Source organism: Lissotriton vulgaris, chromosome 4_1, assembly GCF_964263255.1.
Source record: "Lissotriton vulgaris chromosome 4_1, aLisVul1.2, whole genome shotgun sequence".
Classification (NCBI taxonomy): domain Eukaryota; kingdom Metazoa; phylum Chordata; class Amphibia; order Caudata; family Salamandridae; genus Lissotriton; species Lissotriton vulgaris.
The window spans coordinates 1905902123-1905922911 of NC_141691.1; the positions used below are offsets into that span (position 1 = coordinate 1905902123).

The 20789-nt window shown below is 47.1% G+C and overlaps 1 protein-coding gene across 7 annotated transcripts in view; it reads left to right on the forward strand.

Annotated features, from left to right (window-relative positions):
- Positions 1 to 20789, forward strand: part of PHF20L1 (PHD finger protein 20 like 1) — a 648585-nt gene that overhangs the window by 264240 nt on the left and 363556 nt on the right. The window lies entirely within an intron of this gene.

Here is a 20789-nt window from a genome sequence, read left to right on the forward strand (position 1 = left end):
GCTAAAAACAATCGTTCTCCTAGTATCAGATCTAAAAATTCTAAGCGCCTCCTTGCAAGTTCTTACACAAAGAAGGTTACATATAAGCTTAATCCATCTTCTCCTTGCTAACGCATACGCAGAAACGAAGAAGAGAATATGCTGATCATCTTCCTTAGAATTGTCCTGACACATATGCAAACATTGCTTAACCTTATTACGTTTTGCTCTACATTACTCTCCCCGGCCCATCTGGTCATGGTTGAGTTGTGCATAAGGTTGCCATACCTGAATTTCATGAATAAGCTTTTAGCTAAGGGTGGTTCGATCTCATCAAGGAAAGTCTCAAAACAGGGACTATCCTTGAAGACCAAAAATGTTTTAGTTAATGTTCCACCTTTGTGCTCATTTGCCATGGTATGTGCAATATAGCCTCAAAAAACAGTTTTAAGTACTTTCTTAGCTTTTTGGGGTAAGTTTTCCGGTGCCTCCCAAAACTGTGGCAAACCAATTTTCGTAAACCAGAGACGCACGTGCTTAAGCCAGGGATTTGCGTTTAGCACGTCCAGATTCATTATTTCAGTTAGGCCATTCCTATAATCTATAAGTTCTGGTGTGGACCAGAGCCTCACCCAGAAAGTTAGGGGCCATAGGATGGTAAAATAATCTGTGCGTTTCACATTCAAATCCATCATCAATGGAACTAATGGGGTGCCCTTCGGCATCTTCACAAGGTTTTTCAAGAATTTGTTTTCATTAATTGTAAATGCATTCTTGGACATTGGCCCCCAGATTTCTGCCCCGTACAAAGCCGCAGACTGGGCCTTGAATTTGAATATTTCCAACGCTGGTGTTACAGCTTTACTAGTGCTTTTGCCGTGCTTTTTTATAATTGGGATTGTGTTCTGTATAAACATCAGTTTGCTCTGCTCTACTTGTGTCTTCCATGTGAATTTAGAATCAATGGAGACCCCCAAATAACTAAAACTCTGTACTGATTCTAATTTTTGGCCATTGAGTACCAAGTTCGCCAATTGGGATTTATGGGGATTTAGGGCCATGTATTTAACATTTATCTCCAATCCCTTTCTATCACAGTACTGTTTGAATGAGTCTAGAAGTGCCTGTAGACCCCTGGGTTTTTGAGAGATCAATATGGTGTCGTCCGCGAATAGCAACGCTGGGACCTTCTCACCATTCAATTCGGGGGGAGTTATTAGTACAGCCTAACAAGTGGGCGGGGATATCATTCACATACAGTGATAATAGCGTTGGGGCCAACATGCAGCCCTGCCGGACCCCACGCTCAATTGGTATATTTTGTGTAAGTTCCCCGTTTATGCCCCCATCGTACCTTCGCATAGTTCTTAGCATGCAGCTTTATTATCTGGTCAAGCAGGGAAGATGGTAACCCTTGCCTATACAAAGAATCTCAAAGGAGATCTCATGGGACCAGGTCGAACGCTGCTCTAAGATCTACAAATGCAACATAAAGGAGACCTTTCGCTATGTGCACGTATTTCCAATAGAGGCAGCAAAATCTAAAGACCTGGTCCACAGTACTGACACTATTTCTAAATCCTGCTTGGAACTTGGTAAGTATCGAATTAGCCTCCATCCATATATTTACTCTAGTTAAAATATGTCTAGAGTAAATTTTCTGGAGTATGTCCATTGAACTAATTGGACGGTAATTGGATGGATCAGACCGATCACCCTTTTTAAAAATGAAAACAATTTCTGCACCCCTCCAGCTATCTGGAAAATCAACCCCAGATGCCAGTATGTTACATAAATAATTAATATAAGGTGCCCAAACGCTTAGCTCGTGTTTATACAAGTCACCAGGAACTTTGTCAAGGCCTGGTGCTTTGCCATTTTTGACAGTATTGATAACTGTTTCTGTTTCCTCCAGGCTAAATTCAAGTTTAGGTTCAGAGGAAATGAGCCACGGGGCGTCTTCCCTGACAGCATTAGCAAAGTGTTTTTTTTAAAAATAACTCTGTGAAATGGGTTACCCAGGTAAGTTCATCTAGATAAACGTCTTATGCAACTTTTCCCACAAGGTTCCCATTTGCCACCAATTTCCAAAAGGCAACATTGTCCTTTGTTTTAGCAGCTACCAACAGATCAGCACAACTAGCTTCTTCCCAGGCTCTTCTTTCAGCTATCTGGATTTGCTTGTAATCCCTTCTCGCCTGCCTGATTGCGATCGAAGTTTTTGATTTTACTGCCATTAGTAGGCTAGTTTTTGCTTGCCTACATGTTTTGCCATACCATGGCTTACTGTGGGATAAGTTGATTTGCTTTTGGTGAGCTTTTTTAGGCATTTTAGAGACTAGGGTTTTTATTAGTGCAAAAAATGAATTATGTGTATCCATGAATTTAACTGAGTTTATTGCCTCCAAGGGAACAGTTACATAGGGGGAAAACATGTTGGAAAAAACTAGGTAGATTTCTGCCAGTGTTTCACCATGCGCCAATATGTGGGACCACCTTAGAGCCCGCCTATTGTTACTTACTAAAGTTTCCTCACACCTTACAGTTTGACTATCTATGGAGCTACTGATTCCAACCCCATTAAACAAACTTGAGTCAATTATTAGGTCCAATGGATAATGATCACTCTCGCACCTGTCCCTGACCTCCAAATCAACCATATATTGCCATATGTCCAAGGAAACAATTATAAAATCAAGATTACTTTTTGATTTATTTCTTACGAAAGTGGGTCTTTTTGTGACATCTGTCGGAAGGCGGCCATCACATGCCCTTAGGCCGTGTTCCGCAGTCAGCTTCCTTATTTGGACAGCCAAGACTGAGCAATATACAGGGTCTACAGTGTCAAGCGAAGGGATATTATTCACTCTATCCTCCTCTTCGAATACATCCTCTAATCCTAGGATTGGCTCGTAGCTACAATTCAAGTCCCCGGCTATTATTACTGGTTGTTTATCTACCATTCTATTAAGAAAAGAATCCAACTCCCCCAGAGTCGATGACTAGAGGGTCGTTATAGACATTAATTAAAATTAACACCTTCCCATCGAGTGTACTAACTGAGTGCCAGAATATCCATAGAATTGGCATCCATTACTTCAATATTTATTTTCAGGGTAACACTTACCCAAATGATAAGGCCCCCTGAAGGTCTGCCTCTTACAGAGGGTATTGCATTAATTCCAAAAGTCTTATATCCTACTCTGTGGGGAGTATTTAGTGACCAAGTTTCTTGGAGAAAGCAAAACGCGCTTGTCTCTATGTAGTTAGACCACTCTGGGTCACTCAAGTTTTTCCCAAGACCAGCTACATTCCAAGATATTATTTTCATGTCTTGTGCTGGACTATTACAGTTACTGTTTTTGGATTGACCCTGGTTTTTTAAGTCATCCCTCCCAGGCATAGGTTCTGTACATATGTTACCAGGTGGGCCCATCTCAACTGGAAAGTTTATACACACGCCTACACTATTGACACATGGCACCCCTGCTGTGCCTAAATCTAAACCCTCCATGGGCATTCGCTTCTCCTGGTCATGGGCGACAGTAAACACAGTATGTCTCTGTACGTGGTCAGCCCACGGCCTGTCCCCACCAGAATCAACGTATGGAGAACAATACTCTCCCACAATTCAACGGCGATTAATTTTGCCATGATCAAAGTTTCCCGCTTTAGCTCCTTTAGCTTTAATATCATTTTTAGTCTTAAAATTTTGCAAACATGGGCCCCCATAACTACCAGTTATTTCCCCCTTGATGTGCTGTGGTCAATCTACTGATTCCAAACAACTAAACCTGTTAGCTGTAGGGGCCCCTCCCCAGCTATCAATATGCCCATGGCCCCCGTGTTCCATCCCACCTCTTGCACGGTGGGTAACCCTGGTCCAGTTCCGTTTACAGTCAAATTGCTCCTCCGGTATGTAAAAATATGAAAGTGGGTTAGTTGCTATAGTACTCCCATTGTTTTGCGGACCCCACAAGCAGATATGATTCACCATTCGTGGATCCTCAAAATTCACGACCACACAGTCCCCATGCGAAGTTTTCCTATTGTACCCCAACCAAGGTACCCTACGTACCGTTAGAATTTTACTCGTTAGGTTTGATGGTAAAGGGCGGTTGGTGTTGAGCCAGTGGGTTACCTTATTTTTCAATGCCCAAAAAGGTTCCGTAGTTGTCTACCCAATTCCGTAACCCCTGTCAGCACCACTACATAGGGGCAGACTTCTGGTGGTAAATTAATAGTACGTCCACCCCTAGGTACCCTCTCTACAGAGTCCTTGGTAGAATTTGGAGTGGGAGTATTGGGTCGACTTTTTTGTCTATCGTGGTCAGTGACTAATAAGGATGTTTCCATTGGTTTATTCCCAGGGACCATCGGGGGATTTGAATTCGTTTTTTTTTACCGGTTGCAAACACTTATTCAGTACCTGGACATTGGGTATACTAGCCAATGAAACTTCTGAGAGCGCCTTTCCCACCCGACACCTGTCAAAGTTCTTATTTCCTTCTCCAAATCATGAAGCTGATTTTCGATACATTGTAGCCTTGTTTCCAAGGGAGTAAGGAAAGTCTTAAGTAGCTTCCTCAAGATGTTTACTAGGGGACCAGCCACTTCGTCCATTACGCCCCAATCGTTTGCTACAGTATCATCTATGGCTCTTAGAGCAGGAGTTTCAATCGATTTATCTATCTGCACTACATCCTGCCCAGCAGTAAGAATGTGACCTAGGTCCCCCTCTTTGCTACAAATATCACTATTACACCCAGCTTTAGCTACCTTGGCTTTTCTAGTACATGGGGCATTATTATTAGCTCGTTTGCATTTTGGGATCGCTCCCTCCCGTCTCTCCCGCAATTGTCTATTGTTTGATCCGTCTTGCATATCTACTATTGTAGTTTCTGAAATAGCTTCTGAGGTGGTCAAAGTGAGGGGGTCTGCAGGAACCGATGTTTGGGAATCTGGTCGAGCACTAGGGATATCATGCACTTGTGTCTGTATCAGATTAGGTCTATTTGTATGTTTGGGAGTGCGTGCAGATGCAATATGACCCATTGATGATATTTTTGCTAAGGCTAGGTCCTGGGACAACCTGCGTTCCATTAAATTAATACCCTGGTCTATAACAGAGTTTGCCCGTATAATAAAATTGTCCAGGGTACCTATTAACTGTGACCCTCCCAATGCAGCTTTGCTCCTACTCTCACGTGTAGACATTTTCTTGGAGCTCAAACAATATCACAAAAATTACTGTAATGTAACAGTTTTACAATAGCTTAATAAAATACATACATACAGTTACCAATTGACAGATGAAAAAGGGGGGGCCCGGTCCGTTCTTATTCGGTCTTTAACTGGCTTAAACGGGCCAGCCCTTGGCCCGGGCTTCGCCCGGCGCTCGCCCGTGTGCGTCCCGCGTACGCATGCATGAGCGTTACTAAATAAGGAGGTGGGGCGGGAAGAGGACTCAGGTGCGGCCAGTGACTCGCCGCAGAGCAACCTGGTCCTCGCAGTCCCGCAGTCAGGTCCGTTGGTAAGCCCCAAGTCGACGTTAGAACCTCGCTTCAAAATAGCAGGCAAACAGGAGTTGTGGCAGAAAAGTGTCTCTAGCGGCTCCCGCGGAGCGGGGGCCGCGAGGCACTATCAAGTGCAGGGAGGCGGGGCGAGAAGAGGACCCAGGTGCGGCCAGTGACTCGCCGCAGAGCAACCTGGTCCTCGCAGTCCTGCGTCAGGTCCGTTGGTAAGCCCCAAGTCGGCGTTAGAACCTCGCTCCAAAATAGCAGGCAAACAGGAGTTGTGGCAGAAAAGTGTCTCTAGCCTCGAGCGGCACCTCAGTGTTATCTAGGTTATATATTGTATGTGGTATCTTCTGGATGAAATAAAGTATAAATTCGGAAACTTAATGCAAATGTCATTGAACCTGGTGCAACATTGAGTGTACACTGGAATCTTGTATTGTGACTCTGAATCTTGTTGTAACTAATGGATGGAATGTTGTGTGTCAGGATAGGGTCTTCACTGGCAATAGATATCTTCCATTAACCCCTTCCACACTCATGACGAGCTGGGCTCGTCATGGTGTAGCCTCCTCGTACACTGATGACGAGCCCAGCTCGTCATAAAACAATGTAAAATAGCAATTCCCAGCACAGGAGGGGAATTGCCTTAGCAGCCATGGAGTTAAACCACTTTCTGTGATCTCTTCAGCCTACTGACCTAAATGTCTTGCCATGTGTTTTTAGTAACCAAAAGCTAATACCATGTAAATGTCTTTTGAATGACATGGAAGTCTTGGAGAATTGCAGTGCCAACCCTTGTTTTCTTGCTGGCTGGAAAAGGTAAAACTGAGATCCCTGCTCACTCTTTGATTCTCCAAGGTGGCTGCGAGTTGAGAGGTTTAAGGGTGGATGTCAGGCTCCTATACCCGCTTAGGTCTTTTATGTACTAGTAATGCTTGTGCTCAAGTCACAGAATGGCAGCAAGGTTGAATAACATTGCACAACGTAGTCTAGTCACAGCGTATTACAGCATGTGTATTGCCCACCTCAAATGACCAGCTGCCACATGGCCACAAATAAAGTACAATTTAAACAAAATGATGAGAGGCAACCCAGAATGGTACAACAATGAGTCAAGTCAGTTCTTCCCAGATTTTCTTAGTTGCGCGTTGCAATTTCTTTATTTTCTTGTAACCTTTATACAGTTGCCTACAGCCAACACGTTTCACCCCAAACGGGGCTTCTTCAGGGCAAAATAATGGTAGGCACTGTTCAAGTAAGCAATTAAAATTTCCAGAAGCAGAATCTGTCAATCGCGTCCTTCAAGTTATGCGACTTCAAATGTTCAGGCCTCATTGACGTAAGTAGAGATCTTGTGTATCAGTGTAAATCCGGTTGCTTCCAACGATATTCAAATAAGTGAATCAATCCAATTTCGAGAAATACTTAAGTGAATCCATCCAATTTCAAGAAATACTCTGTATCCGGCTCAATCTATACTAGTGATGCTTGTACTGTGGGTAGATTTATCCTAATCTGGTTCAGATTTTGTTGATTTCAGCGTGCCAGAAGGGGTGCTTCAAGTGCACCCAAATCCTATGCCCATACTAAACAAATGTGTGACTTTGTGAGTGCCAAAAACTGGAGTTACCAATGTCCATTCATACATTTCAAGCTGCTTTCAAGTGTGTTGATGTACGCAGAGGCAAGTAAAGGCAGAGTCCCTGGAACTGTGAGCCGAAATTACCCACTTCACCCATTTTCTGTGACGAGTACTTGATAAGTGGTATCACGCTATTGCAACTGCTCTCTTCACTGCTAACCCTCTTGCTAATTATATTTGAGGGAACAAACTGTACATCTTCTGAATGTCTCTGTAAGAAGGAACAAGGTAGATTTTTGTTGACTGTACTTGCATGCATGAAACTACGATGTGCAAAATGTCATTTGTACATTTTTGGGGGACTTCTAATGCAATTTAAATAAATGAAATAAGTTTGAAACTCAAGGTATACTTAACAGACCCACATCAGCACATTTATAAAAATAATAGTTTTATAGCATGTTTGAATGTTGATTGGATGCTTTCTACATGCCTTACATGCAGTGTAGGGTGCAGATGCTGCAGGTTGTTCTTTGAAGTGTAAGTTTCAGTTTAGGGATGACTAGTGGTCCCTCCCTGAAATCCACAATACACCAGGTCAAAAAGCACCTTCAACTGATCGGGGTTTTCTCAGAGCCAGGTCCTGTAAGAATTTCTCATACCTGGAAGCTTATGGAGAACATGTCTTCCCAATTTTACCCCAAGTGTAACAATGATTTCTTGAGGTCGGACCATCACAGGGTTTACAGTCTTTGCATGCCCACGAACAAAGTAGCTGTTTGGCTTGCCAGGCCTGAAAAACAAAATGAAAATTAGACATCACTTACCCTTGGTTCCAAAGACATTGAAGGAATCTACTCCAAAGGAGAAGGTTAATCCAGTATAAGGGGGGCCCAGTGAAACCTAGAGCTAGATACTTCAAATGTCATCCAAGGATCGTCCCCCAAGTCCAAGCCATAGCCGTCTCAACAATATGTTCCAGCCACTGTCTATGAGCCCTGTTAGCCCTGACAGTCTGCCTCCTCTCCAGAAAAGCCTAGAACGGTGGGCACCGGGCTTCACCGTCCCACCATACCTTCCCGACCCCAAGGTGCTGAAGTGAAGTAGTGTTTTAGATTAGTTCGGTTGACCCCTTCCCTCCCACCCCCCCAACAAGAATTTTAAACAGAAGGACTCCAGCCGTTTCTCAGCCTCCATCGTGCCATCTACTTCAGCCCCCATATAGTCCTGTTTCACGTCGTCCACATTAACGTCACCTTCGCCAAAGCATTCCACACATACCCTGAATAGGATATTGACTTTGACCCACAGGACCCATACTATGATGTGTATCCTTGGGTGCGATTCCAGTCTAAAGCCCTACCCCATGAAGGCTTCACGCTCAGATGACACAACGATTTATTTATTTATTTATTTATTTTGACATTTATAAAGCGCGAAACGAAGGCCCGTGGCCATCTCGGCGCTAAGTAACTGCAATATTTAGCCAGCAAGGGGGTTTAGGAGATTATTGATTAAAAAGCCAAGTTTTGAGGTTTTTTCGAAAAGACCATAGAGACGTGCTGGTCTTGATCGAATGAGGCAGTGTGTTCCAAAGTTTTGGAGCAGCCACAAGGAGTCTTCTGTCACCCCAGTTGACAGATTTGGTTCGGGGGATCATCAGGTCCAGGGAGGTGGAGGAGCGCAGTGCTCTGGATGGACAGTAAGGGATAAGGTTCTGAGTGAAGAACGCTGGAGCAACGTTATGTAGAGCCTTATATACCAGACATAAGGTCTTGAACATAATCCTCTTCCTCACCGGAAGCCAGTGTAGTTGTCTTATGGTGGGAGAGACCGGATGGAATTTGGGGATTCGGCCTAAGAGCCTGGCGGCTGCGTTCTGTATAGACTGCATTTTTGTTAACACCCTCTCCTGGGCCCCTAGAAACAAAGCGTTACAATAGTCTAGGGTGGAGAGCACCAGGGAGCTTACCAGTGTTTTCGCCATGTTTTCAGGTAAGAAGGGCAGAATTTTTTTGATGAGCCTAAGTTTATAAAAGGCTGAAGAGGATATCTGGTTGGCGTGTGGAAGAAAGTTCAGGCGGTTGTCGAACATAACTCCCAAGTTCCTCACTTTGACAACCGGGACTGGGGGCTGGCCCATGGATGACGGCCACCAAAGAGGGGACCACTCTGGAGAAAGATTGCCGAAGATTACAACCTCCGATTTATCGGAGTTTAGCTTCAGGCAATTGTGTGACATCCAGTTCCCGATGGCCGACATGCCCTGGTTAAACATGTTGGCTTTCTGAAGTCCGTCATTTTTGACGGCAAGGACCAGTTGAGTGTCATCAGCGTATGAAGTGAGGCTCATCCCGTGTGCCCTGATGACATTGGCAAGGTCCGACACATAGATGTTAAAAAGTGTCGGACTAAGGGATGAGCCTTGGGGAACTCCACACGGTAGTGACAGGGGGGAGGATTCAAAAGGTCCCACAGTGACGACCTGGGTCCTGTTGGCCAAGAAAGAGGCCAGAAGATTTTTGGCTTTACCTTGAATGCCTATGCTCTCGACACGGTCGACCAAGGTGGTGTGGTCGACCGTGTCAAAGGCCGCTGACAGGTCTAGAAGAATCAGGACGGCAGTGCCTCCTGCATCCCGGATGGATCTGATGTCGTCCGCCGCTTTGACCAAGGCCGTCTCCGTTCCGTGAAAGCGACGGAAGCCAAACTGTGTTTCATCTAGGCATTTGTTATCCTCGATGAAGGAGGAGAGTTGAATATTCATAATTTTTTCCACTATTTTAGCTAATAGTGGGAGACTGGCGATGGGGCGGTAGCTTTTGGGTTCTTCTTTATCAAGAGTAGGTTTCTTGAGCAATGGTTTTATTAGGGTTTTCTTTAGTGACTCGGGATAGATGCCGGTGTTGAACATGGAGTTGCAGATGTTGGTTATTGAGGGTAAGACTGTATCTATGATGGGTTTCAAGACCTTCAAGGGACATGGGTCGAGGGCCGATCCCGATTTGATGGTGGATACAGTTTTTAGCACCTGCGGACACGTGACCTCGCTGAACTGCGAGAGAGTGGGTCCTCCAGGTTGAGTTGATGGCCTGTGAGATAGAGTAGCGTTATTGGCGAAAACCCTGTAAATGTCATCAACTTTGTAAAGAAGAACTTGGAAAGAGCGTCGCAAAGGGTTTGAGACGGGGGAGGTGTGAGATCCACAGAGAAACCCGCTAGTTGTTTGGTGGTCTCGTATAGGCATTTATTGGAATTTTGAGCGGATTCAATTTTATTGCAATAATACTTTTTTTTTGCGTCCATGATAAGCTGTTTGTATTTTGCCACCGACTCTTTATATAGGAGTTTGGCTTCGGGTGAGTAGTCCTTCCGCCAGTGTCTCTCTCTATTTCGGCACTGTTGCTTTTGGGTACGCAGTACCTCTGAGTACCACGGGGCCGAGGGGGTAGATCTGTTACGTGACCGTTGTTTAACTGGGACCAGATCTTTGGCTGCTAAGCTCACCCAGTTGTAAAATTGGGACGTGGCATTGTTCGGGTCCGGAGGTAAGGTCGGAAGGGTGTCATTAAGCAAGGTTTCCAACCTGCATACATCTATGTCATCCCATGCCAAGTAATGGGGACAGGGGTTAGGGAGGGGTTCATCGACCAGGGGGTCACCCACTGGTAGGGAGGCCAGGATAAGATGATGATCCGACCAAATTAAAGGGAGTATTGTTGTGAGTTTGAGGCCCGAGGCATTAGAGAAAATGCCATCGAGTGTGTGACCTCCTTCATGCGTAGGAGAGTGGACCAAAGGAGATAGGCCAAAAGTGGACATATCAGCTAAAAGCATGGCTGTGTCGGGGTTGTCCGGCACATCAAAATGAAAATTAAAATCACCCAGAATGGTGAAGGAGTTTTCCAAGGCGGATGTTTCCAGGAAGGTTCTGTAAGCCCCCAGGAAATCACACCTGGGTCCCGGTGGTCGATAAAGGAGGATCCCTTTAAAGGTGTAGGATGGGGTCAGCTTTATAGCGAATTCTAGTGCTTCGCAGGAAGTCTGGGGAATTAGCGTATGCCTTACGCTATAAGTGTCACGGGCGATAATAGCGATTCCGCCGCCTTTTTTCTTGGTTTGCCTGTCCAATCTGTAAGTGGTGAACCCCGCGGGGACGGCTATGACAAGATCCGGGTCAGATGCTTGTCCCATCCAAGTTTCCGTCATGAACAGGATATCTATTTTATGGTCCTGTATCAGATCATGGATGTCCTGGCTGTGTTTGCCAAGTGAACGGACATTTGTGAGCGCAATTGTGTAGGATTCTGTGTGATGGTGCTTGCGAGGCTGATGAAGTTTGCCAATGGACGGTAACGTAACGTGACAGCCAGGGCAGTATGCTGCATGCTTTGTGAGCAAAGCCATAGGGTGGGATATGCAACATGAAAGGCTGGTCGTGGGGCGTAAAGACCGTAGCTGAATTGTTGTATAGCAGATACGGGGAGTAGGGTGGAATGGACCAGGGGGGGTGGCCCTAGGCCCGGGCCAGGCACGGACGGGCGCAGACGGGCTTGCCTTTGGCGCGTCTTCGGCGCGCCGCCGGCGCGCCCGCTGCGCCCGCCCGCTGCGCGGTCGGGCGGCTCTGTTATTAATATACATAGTAGGGCAGGGCGGGAGGAGGGTGGGAGGGGCGCTGAGCAAACCGGGCAGCCTTCCCAACACAAGATGGCGCCCAAAGTCGACCTGCTAGCTTCCCAGTGCGTGATTATGAACCCACACCTCGGCGAATTAGTCTCGCCTGGGTGAGGGGGTGGGAATATAAAACTGAGCAGTTTAAAATATATACAGAGGTTTAAAACACAAAAACGAATATAGTAATCAAGCGTTTTAAATTTCGAAAATACACAGAGCAAACCTCCGGCTTCCGCCTCAGAGGGAAAACATTGCCAATTACTGACTGATCAGGTGAGAGCCTTTTAAATACCCTGGGAGGGCGGGAGGGGCGCTAAGCAAACCGGGCAGCCTTCCCAACACAAGATGGCGCCCAAAGTCGACCTGCTAGCTTCCCAGTGCGTGATTATGAACCCACACCTCGGCGAATTAGTCTCGCCTGGGTGAGGGGGTGGGAATATAAAACTGAGCAGTTTAAAATATATACAGAGGTTTAAAACACAAAAACGAATATAGTAATCAATCGTTTTAAATTTCGAAAATACACAGAGCAAACCTCCGGCTTCCGCCTCAGAGGGAAAACAGTACCACAATCACTCAGAGGGCAGCAGATCTCCATAAAGCGGAATGTCATGGAAAAAGAGAACAACTTCTAGGTAGGGACCTTATAAAAAATGGAGATGTCTTTGCAGTTCTTGCCAATGCTTAAGAGTATGATAAACTCTGTGGAGGAGAACTTTAAAGACCTTAAAGTGAGGGTAGCAATGCCTATAGTGATAAAGATATACAAACCATTACCTGCCCCCCCGCCCCACTCTAACTCATGGAACAAGTACCATTAGGCTCCCTAGTAGTGCACACTGTTACAAAGAGAGCCTTTGCCGAGAAAACTGAAGATGCCCTGTTTGCAGATAAGGAGAGTTGCAAGATTAGTATGGCTTAAGAACGAGTTACAGTAGGAGGGGCGACCATCACCAACTTAATTGCTCTCCTCTCAAGGTATGAAAGGTGAGAGTTTGTACAAAAATGTAAATGTATGTATTGCGATTTATATAGCGCACGTATCACCCGAAGGCATCAAGGCGCTTGCTTAGGGAACCCGTCCTGGTATTCCCCTGTGAGATACCCCAGCAGGGTATCCGCAAGGTGAAAGCCAGGCATCCCGCCACGAGGGGCCGTTGTGGAGATTAAGCAAGCTATTGCCCAGAGTCGCAGAGTGTGAACCCATGAATCGAGTAGGCACCAGAGCGAGAATTGTCGAGTCCATGGACATTTTTTGGACTCAAGACCCCGCCGAGCCGGGAATTGAACCCTGGTCCCGGGCTGAACTCTGCTTCCAGGTCTGCCTCCTCTAACCAGTGAGCCACAAGGGAAGCACAGACATTCATTCTGGCTCTGGTTTCCATCCCAAAGTACAGCAGACCATCCGCATCCCTTTCAATGGCAACAATTTGTTTGTCCCACAAGCAGAATCCTTTGAGGAAATGGTCTCTATTATATGGTGTGCTTGTGCGACATTAAGCCCATCCTGATTCCGAGGTCGAAATTAATATAACAAGTTATAGTTTGCAACATGTGCAAAGATGCCCCTTTGTTTCCTTCAGTCTTCTGTGCCCTTAACGGTTAGTCAAGGAGCTTAAAGCAGAGAAATGTTTCTGCCCTCATAGGTAGACGTGCTAATGTCTCGCTGGAAAGGAGACAAGAGGCCTGTGCTGGAGAGAGGTGTTTTGCAGCGTGAATCTTTCTGGATTCACTATGCTGTGCATATTCCGCGGTCTTGTGGTTGGGTCCGGATTCGTAGTCTTTTCTTTTTTTTTTTTTTTCGTCGCCCAGGTGGGCGTCGGCGTCACCCCTCCTTGGGTGTATTTCCTGTGACGTCGGCATGCTTCCTGCGGAAGCTCCCACCCTTGGGCACCATCTTCAGATTCTTTTTTCCGCGGTCGGGGAGGTCGTCGACGTCCGCGCGGCCAGGGAGGCCTAAACACTCTATGATGGACAACACGCCGTTCAAGTTCTGCCCTAACTGCCACCACAAGTTCGCGCAGAAAGACCACCCGGTTTGCAACCTTTGTTTACTGGTAAACCACAGAAGCGAGGACTGCAACGCCTGCTCCGCCTTCGCCCCGAAGACTCTATGTGTGAGGAAGAGCCAGAGGGTAGCGCACGCCACCCTCCAAGGAAAAGCCCCGACGCCATCGCTGTACGAGCTGGGGATGTCATCGGAGGAAGAGGACAACACTGCCGCCGAAGACGACAGCTTCACGGTCGTAGAGACCGATTACACGAAGACATCTGATAAGGTAGGAGACTCGTCGTTCCACAAGAGCACGAGAGACTCTGAGTCTTGAAAAAACTTGGGCAAGACCCCGAAAGCGCCGATGCAGAGACACCTGGCGTCCGCGGCTACCCACAGGCCCAGCGGATCCTCTGAGAAGGAGTCCCTGGCGCAGAGAGCTGTTGAGCAGCAGAAGTCGTCGAAGATCGTCCCCGAAAAGGACCGATCGACAAAGAGGGAGAAAGACCCTAAAGCCTCGACGCCGTACAGGGACCCGAAACCCAGTTCGACGTCCAAGTCCTCGACGCCGAAACTCTCACAGCCGAGCCAGGCGCCGAAGAGGGTGGCCGAACAATCCGGCGCGGACAACGCGGCCGAGATGGAAAAGAAAAAACGGCGACTAGAAGCCGAAATGGAAAACATCTTGCAGCGGAAAAAAGATTTCGACACCAAGATGAGAGCCTTCACGATTCCCCACAAGACCAAGGCACCCATGCTAGATCTGGTCGAGGAGGAAAACGAACACGTTGAGGAACATGAGCCTGGCTCCGAAATGGTCGACGACCAGGAAGAGGACGAGAATCCCTACGAGGCTTACAGCTATGAGGAGGAAGAGGAAAGCAGGTTGGACGCCGAGTCGGCCACCTCTGACCCGCAGGAGGAGGATTACCTGGATGTCGACACTGAGAGCCCAGAAGAGGCGGTCGACACATACCCCTCGAGGCCATCGCCGCCGGACGACATCGGGGCTTACAACTCGGTGATAAGGTCTGCGGCAGCAGCTTTCAAGCTCAAGCTCGACGAGGAGAAGCAGAAAGCGGATTTTCTCCTCGAGACATTACTCTCCACGCAAACAAGGAGACAGTATCTGCCTATGCTCGACAGCGTCTTGGGGCAGGGGATGGAGGCATTCAGGGAGCCCGCAACATGCAAGGCAGTCACTCCCAGAACGGAAAAGAAGTACAAACATTCATCAAAGGACCCAGCCTACATTCGAGGCGAAAGCCACTAGCAAACGACCAGCTACAGCGGCTTCAGGAAGAAGCAAAAGAGCTCCTACAAAAGAAGGCCATAGAACGAGTTCCCTTCAAAGAAAGAAACAAGAGAATATACTCAACGTATTTCCTCGTGCCAAAGGTCGACGAGACAATGAGACCCATTCTGGACCCATTCTGGACCTCAGGTTCCTGAACACATTCATAAGAACACAGAAATTCAAAATGACCTCCCTGCAGGAGGTGCTACCGCAATTGCAGATTGGGGACTTCATGGTCACGATAGACCTCAAGGACGTCTATCTGCACATACCAATGAACGTAAAGCACAAACATATGCTCAGGTTCACGGTCGGAGAAAGCCACTACCAGTTCACAACACTAGCCTTCGGTCTAAAATCAGCACCGAGGGTCTTCACAAAGTGCCTCGCGGCAGTCGCAGCGCACCTACGAAGGCAGGGAATACACGTATATCCTTACCTGGACGACTGGTTAGTCAAAGCAAACTCGTACCAGAAATACAAGAAAGACGCACATACAGTGACGAGCACGCTGATAAACCTGGGGTTCTCCATCCATTGGAAAAAATCGTCAATGGAGCCGGAACAAGTAAAGATCTTCCTGGGGCCACAGATCAACACCTTACAGGGCAGGGTGTTCCCCAGCGACAAGAGAGCAGGGGCCCTGGTGAGGGAAACTCGCCTCTACCGGAAGGGACAAGCTCGGACAGTGAGGACTGCGAGCAAGATCTTGGGGATGATGGCATCATGCATCCACCTGGTACCAAATGTACGACTTCACATGAGACCCATCCAAGAATGGCTCCAGGAACAATGGTCACAAGGTTCAGGAAGTTGGGAGGATCTAGTGGTTGTGACGCACGCAGTGCAGAAGGAAATGGCATGGTGGACCATGGAGAACATAGCAAAGGGAAAGCCTCTTACACCCCCAACACCAACAGTGACCATCACCACAGACGCATCCCTGAAGGGATGGGGCGCTCACATGGAAGAGCTCAAAGTGAGGGGTCTGTGGACACCAACAGATGCGACAAAGCACATCAATTATCTAGAATTGAAAACAATCTTCCTTGCACTGAAAGCCTTCCAAACAAGACTGTACAAGCACAGGGTGTTGCTGCAGACAGACAACACCACAGCGATGTTCTACATCAACAAACAGGGTGGAACACAGTCAACAATGCTTTCGACACTGGCGCAGGAGATATCGAGATGGGCCATCCCCCTCAGGATAGACCTACTGGCCATACACCTACCGGGAAAGGAGAACATTCAGGCAGACTGGCTCAGCAGACAGACATCTGCATCCCACGAGTGGGAGCTCAATGCTCAGGAGACGAAGGGGTTGTTCAACAAGTGGGGAACACCATCAGTGGACCTGTTTGCAACACGCCAGAATGGCAAATGCCAAAGCTTCCCATCCAGACAACCCGAAGAGGGGTCCCTTGGGAATGCCCTATGGATAGATTGGTGCGGGACATTTGCTTATGCTTTTCCCCCGATACCACTGATACACAGAGTACTGAGCAAGTGCAGAGCGAGCAACATGACCCTGATACTGGTCGCACCACAGTGGGCCAGACAGACATGGTACTCGCAGATCATGGAGATGGCACAGAGTGCACCCCACAGATTCGGCAGAAGAAAAGACCTGCTCTCCATGCACAATGGAGAGGTACTGCACCCAGAGCCAGAGAGCCTGAACCTAGTGGCGTGGCTCCTGAGGACATAGAATTCGCACACTTGAGGCTGCCAGAAAGCACCCTCAGGGTCCTTCGGGAGGCACGAAGGCCCAGCACACGGAAGTGCTACGTGGCAAAGTGGAAGAGATTCACAATATGGTGCAGGAAGGAAAGACTTCACAATAAAATGAAGGAGGACTCCACAGTGCTAAAATACCTCACGCACTTACTGGAGAAAAAACTCAGCTCGTCCTCCTTAAGAGTCCACTTGGCAGCGATAGTCGCCTATACAAGGGGTGAGATGGGCAGGAGTTTCTTCACGTCACAGGTTGTGAAGAGATTCCTGGAAGGAGCGAAGAGGATCGCACCACCCAAGCGGGTGCCACCACCGGCTTGGAACTTGAACATAGTCCTGACGGAACTCATGAAGGAGCCCTTTGAACCACTCCACAAGGCCTCACTAGAAATGCTGACCATGAAGACAGCTTTCTTGGTTGCAAAAACGTCCTTACGCCGAGTGAGCGAGCTTCAAGCGCTAACGCTGCAGGAACCATACATACAAATACACAATGACCGGGTTGTGATGAGGACTGACCCACACTTCTTGCCAAAGGTGGTGTCCAAATTCCACATGAACCAGTCCATACAGATACCGAGTTTTTTTCCAAAAACCAACAAATAGCGCAGAGCGAGCCCTACACACCTTAGACGCCAGAAGGGCGGTCATGCACTATATCGAGAGGACAAAGGGACACAGGAAGACAAAGCAGTTCTTCGTGTCATTCGCCAACAGTTTCATGGGAAAGGCTGTAACTAAGAACACTATTGCGCGATGGATCGCGCAAACAATCCAACTCTGCCACAAACGGGCAGGACAAGAACTAGCAGAGAGGGGGCACGTGCCCACTCCACTAGGAAAAAAGGTGCTACAATAGCCTTCCTGGCTAATACACCCATACAAGACATATGCCTGGCGGCAACATGGGCTTCGGTGCACACATTCACGAAGCACTACTGCGTGGATGTTCAGATGAACAAAGAAGCACAAGTCGGACAAAGGGTGCTCCAGCACATATTCAAAAACAAAAGCTCATCTTCCACCCAGTTGCCACAGAAATGAGAAACCGCTACAAAATCTATGCACAGCATAGTGAATCCAGAAAGATTCACGCTGCAAAACGAATAGTTTCTTACCTGTCGGTGTAGTTTTGCAGCTTGATGATCTTTCTGGATTCACTAGCGAACCCACCCACGTCCGCCAGAAAGATGAGGCTGGAGAAGAAAGAGGTGGTCAAAAAAAAAAACCAGAAATGACTTTATATACAAAGCGGTTAAAAGAAGTTTCACCTACATAGAACATTGCCATCACTTCGGAGACGAAAGAAACACGGAAAAAAAGAATCCGAAGATGGCGCCCAAGGGTGGGAGCTTCCGCAGGAAGCATGCCGACGTCACCGGAAATACACCCAAGGAGGGGTGACGCCCACCTGGGCGACGAAACCCCCCCTCCCCCAAAAAAACAAAGAAAAGACTAAGAAGCCGGACCCAACCACAAGACCGCGGAATATGCACAGCATAGTGAATCCAGAAAGATCATCAAGCTGCAAAACTACACCGACAGGTAAGAAACTATTCGTTATCTCCCTCCTGCAGAAAGCCTCACAGGGGTTGGTTCAAAAGGCGAGCTTTAAAGAAGCCGCTTTTAAAGAGCAAATGGGGAACGCTTGGGAGAGCCTCATTGTTTAGGAAGACCAGTTGACCCCCTGGGGAGGATAGGGGAAACCTGTTGTCAAACCAAGATTTCAAGGGTGTGTTGCTTCCATGATAACCACACCTCTGGTTTGAGCTAGGGAGCTCTGGACGCTGAGAGAGGGATTCTGTCATGTTGTGAGTGTTTGGTTAGGTTGTATTAAGCGCAAAATCACCCTGGAGCATCTCTGCGCTGACTTACAATCTTTTTGGAAATGAGAGGAGCAAGAGTGTCTATTTACTGAAAAGAAAGGCTTTCAGCTGTTTCCTGAAGGAGCCTTAGTTTGGATTAGTACAAAGGGTCTGAGGGAGTTGGTTCCAATATGTGGGAGCTAGTTAAAAAAACGCTCGATGTCCAGGCAAATTCTGGGAACTCTTAGAAGTTCCACAGTTAGAGGATCTCAGCCTTCTACTGGGGCAGTATTTGGTTACTTTCTTTTGCAAATATCGTGGGCCTTTTTTTCTGATAGCGTTATAAGTGAGGCAACAGATTTTAAAAGGGATCTCTTTTTAATAGTGAGCCAGTGCAATTCTCTGAGTAATGGGGCCGAAAGGAGAACCTGGCGAACGATTGAGAATCATTCGCGCGGCTGTATTCTGAACAGTTTGCAGTTTCGACAAAAGGGTTAAACCCACTTCCGCCAGCAAGGCATTGCCATAGTCTAAACGGCTAGTTACCATCGCATGAACCAAGGTTCTGCTGTGGGCGATGGGAATGAAGGCGAATATTTTCCGGAGTAGCCGAAGACTGTAGAAACAGGTTCCAGTAGTAGTGGTAATGTGATCTTTCATAGATAGGGAACAGTCAATTTTTATTCCCAAGTTCCTCACAAATGGTTTGGGAATGGGGGCGGTACCTAATTGAACAGGCCAACAGTCTTCTGACCAGATCACTGGTGCTTTTCCCATAAGCATGATCTCCCTCTTGCCTGTTTTTAACTGGAGATAGTTCATCGTCATCCAGTCTGAGATCAGCTTCATGCCATTAGAGAAACAAGTTTTTTCTATTTCTGGACCGTTCCCGATGGTAAATATGAGCTGTGTATCATCTGCGTATGAGATGATTTCAAAACCCAACTGTTCCACAATCTGGGCTAGCGGGGCCATATAAATATTAAAAAGGGTAGGGCTTAAACAAGAGCCCTGTGGCACCCCTTTGTCTAACGGTAGCTTTTCAGAGGAGAAAGGTCCTAGGGTGACCTGCTGAGTTCTCCTTGGGAGAAATTGTTGTAGCCACTTCAAGGCTGTTCCTTTGATACCACATTCCGATAGTCTCTCCGCTAGCCTGAAATGAGAGATGGTATCAAAAGCTGCGGAGAGATCTAAAAGGATGAGTATCGCCGAGCCGCCAGAGTCGATGGTCTGTCTTAGTGAGTCAGTGACTGCTAAAACCGCAGTTTCAGTACTAAAACCTGGGCGAAAGCCTGACTGTGAGGGGTCCAGGATCTCATTCTGTTCTAAGTAGCAGCTCAATTGTTTATTTATAACTTTCTCCAGCGTTTTCCCGAGCAGTGGTAAGAGAGAGATGGGAAAATAATTACTCAGGATAGCGGGGTCCAACGTAGGTTTTTTAAGAATAGGGCGGACCACTGCTTCTTTCCAGGGAGATGGAATAGTGCCCGTGGATATGGAACAATTAAAGATGTCACAAATTACTGGAGCACAACTCTTAGTTAAAAGGGCCATAATTCGGGGGGGACAGGGATCATTGGGTGAACCGGACTTTCCCGAGGCCAGGTCTCTTTGAACTTCCTCGATTGTAACTAAATTAAAGTTATGCATGGAGCAAGTTGGTTTCCTCCGTTGTCCTTCTAATTCCTCCAGCCTATTAAAGACTGAGGGAGCTATCTGTGGAAAGTTGTCATAAATAATGGATATTTTTTCTTGAAAGAAAGTGGCAATAGAGTTGCATAGCTCCTGAGATTCATTTGGAGCCTGGCTACAGGCTTTGGGGGGACATAAAATCTTTAACAATGCTGAACAGAGCCTTCTAGGAGTTATTTGATTGTTCGTTTTGTGTCAGAATGAAATTACGTTTACCTGTCTTTAGGTTCACATGATAGCTAGCCAGTGCTTGTCTGTAGATTAATTTATTTTGTGGGTCTTTACAGGAGCGCCAAGTACTTTCTAGATGTCGAAATTTTTCTTTGATCGCTCTTAGCTCATCAGTATACCATGGGTGTTGCGGGCGCCTGTGAACACGCCCAAATTTCGTGGGTATAGTCTCGTCTAAAGCCGATTCTAGTGCCGCCGAAAACGCCTCTAATTTTTCGGGGGCTTCCGACTGGATGTGGACTGGGTCACAGAGGAAATACTCATCGAATATTTCTACAGA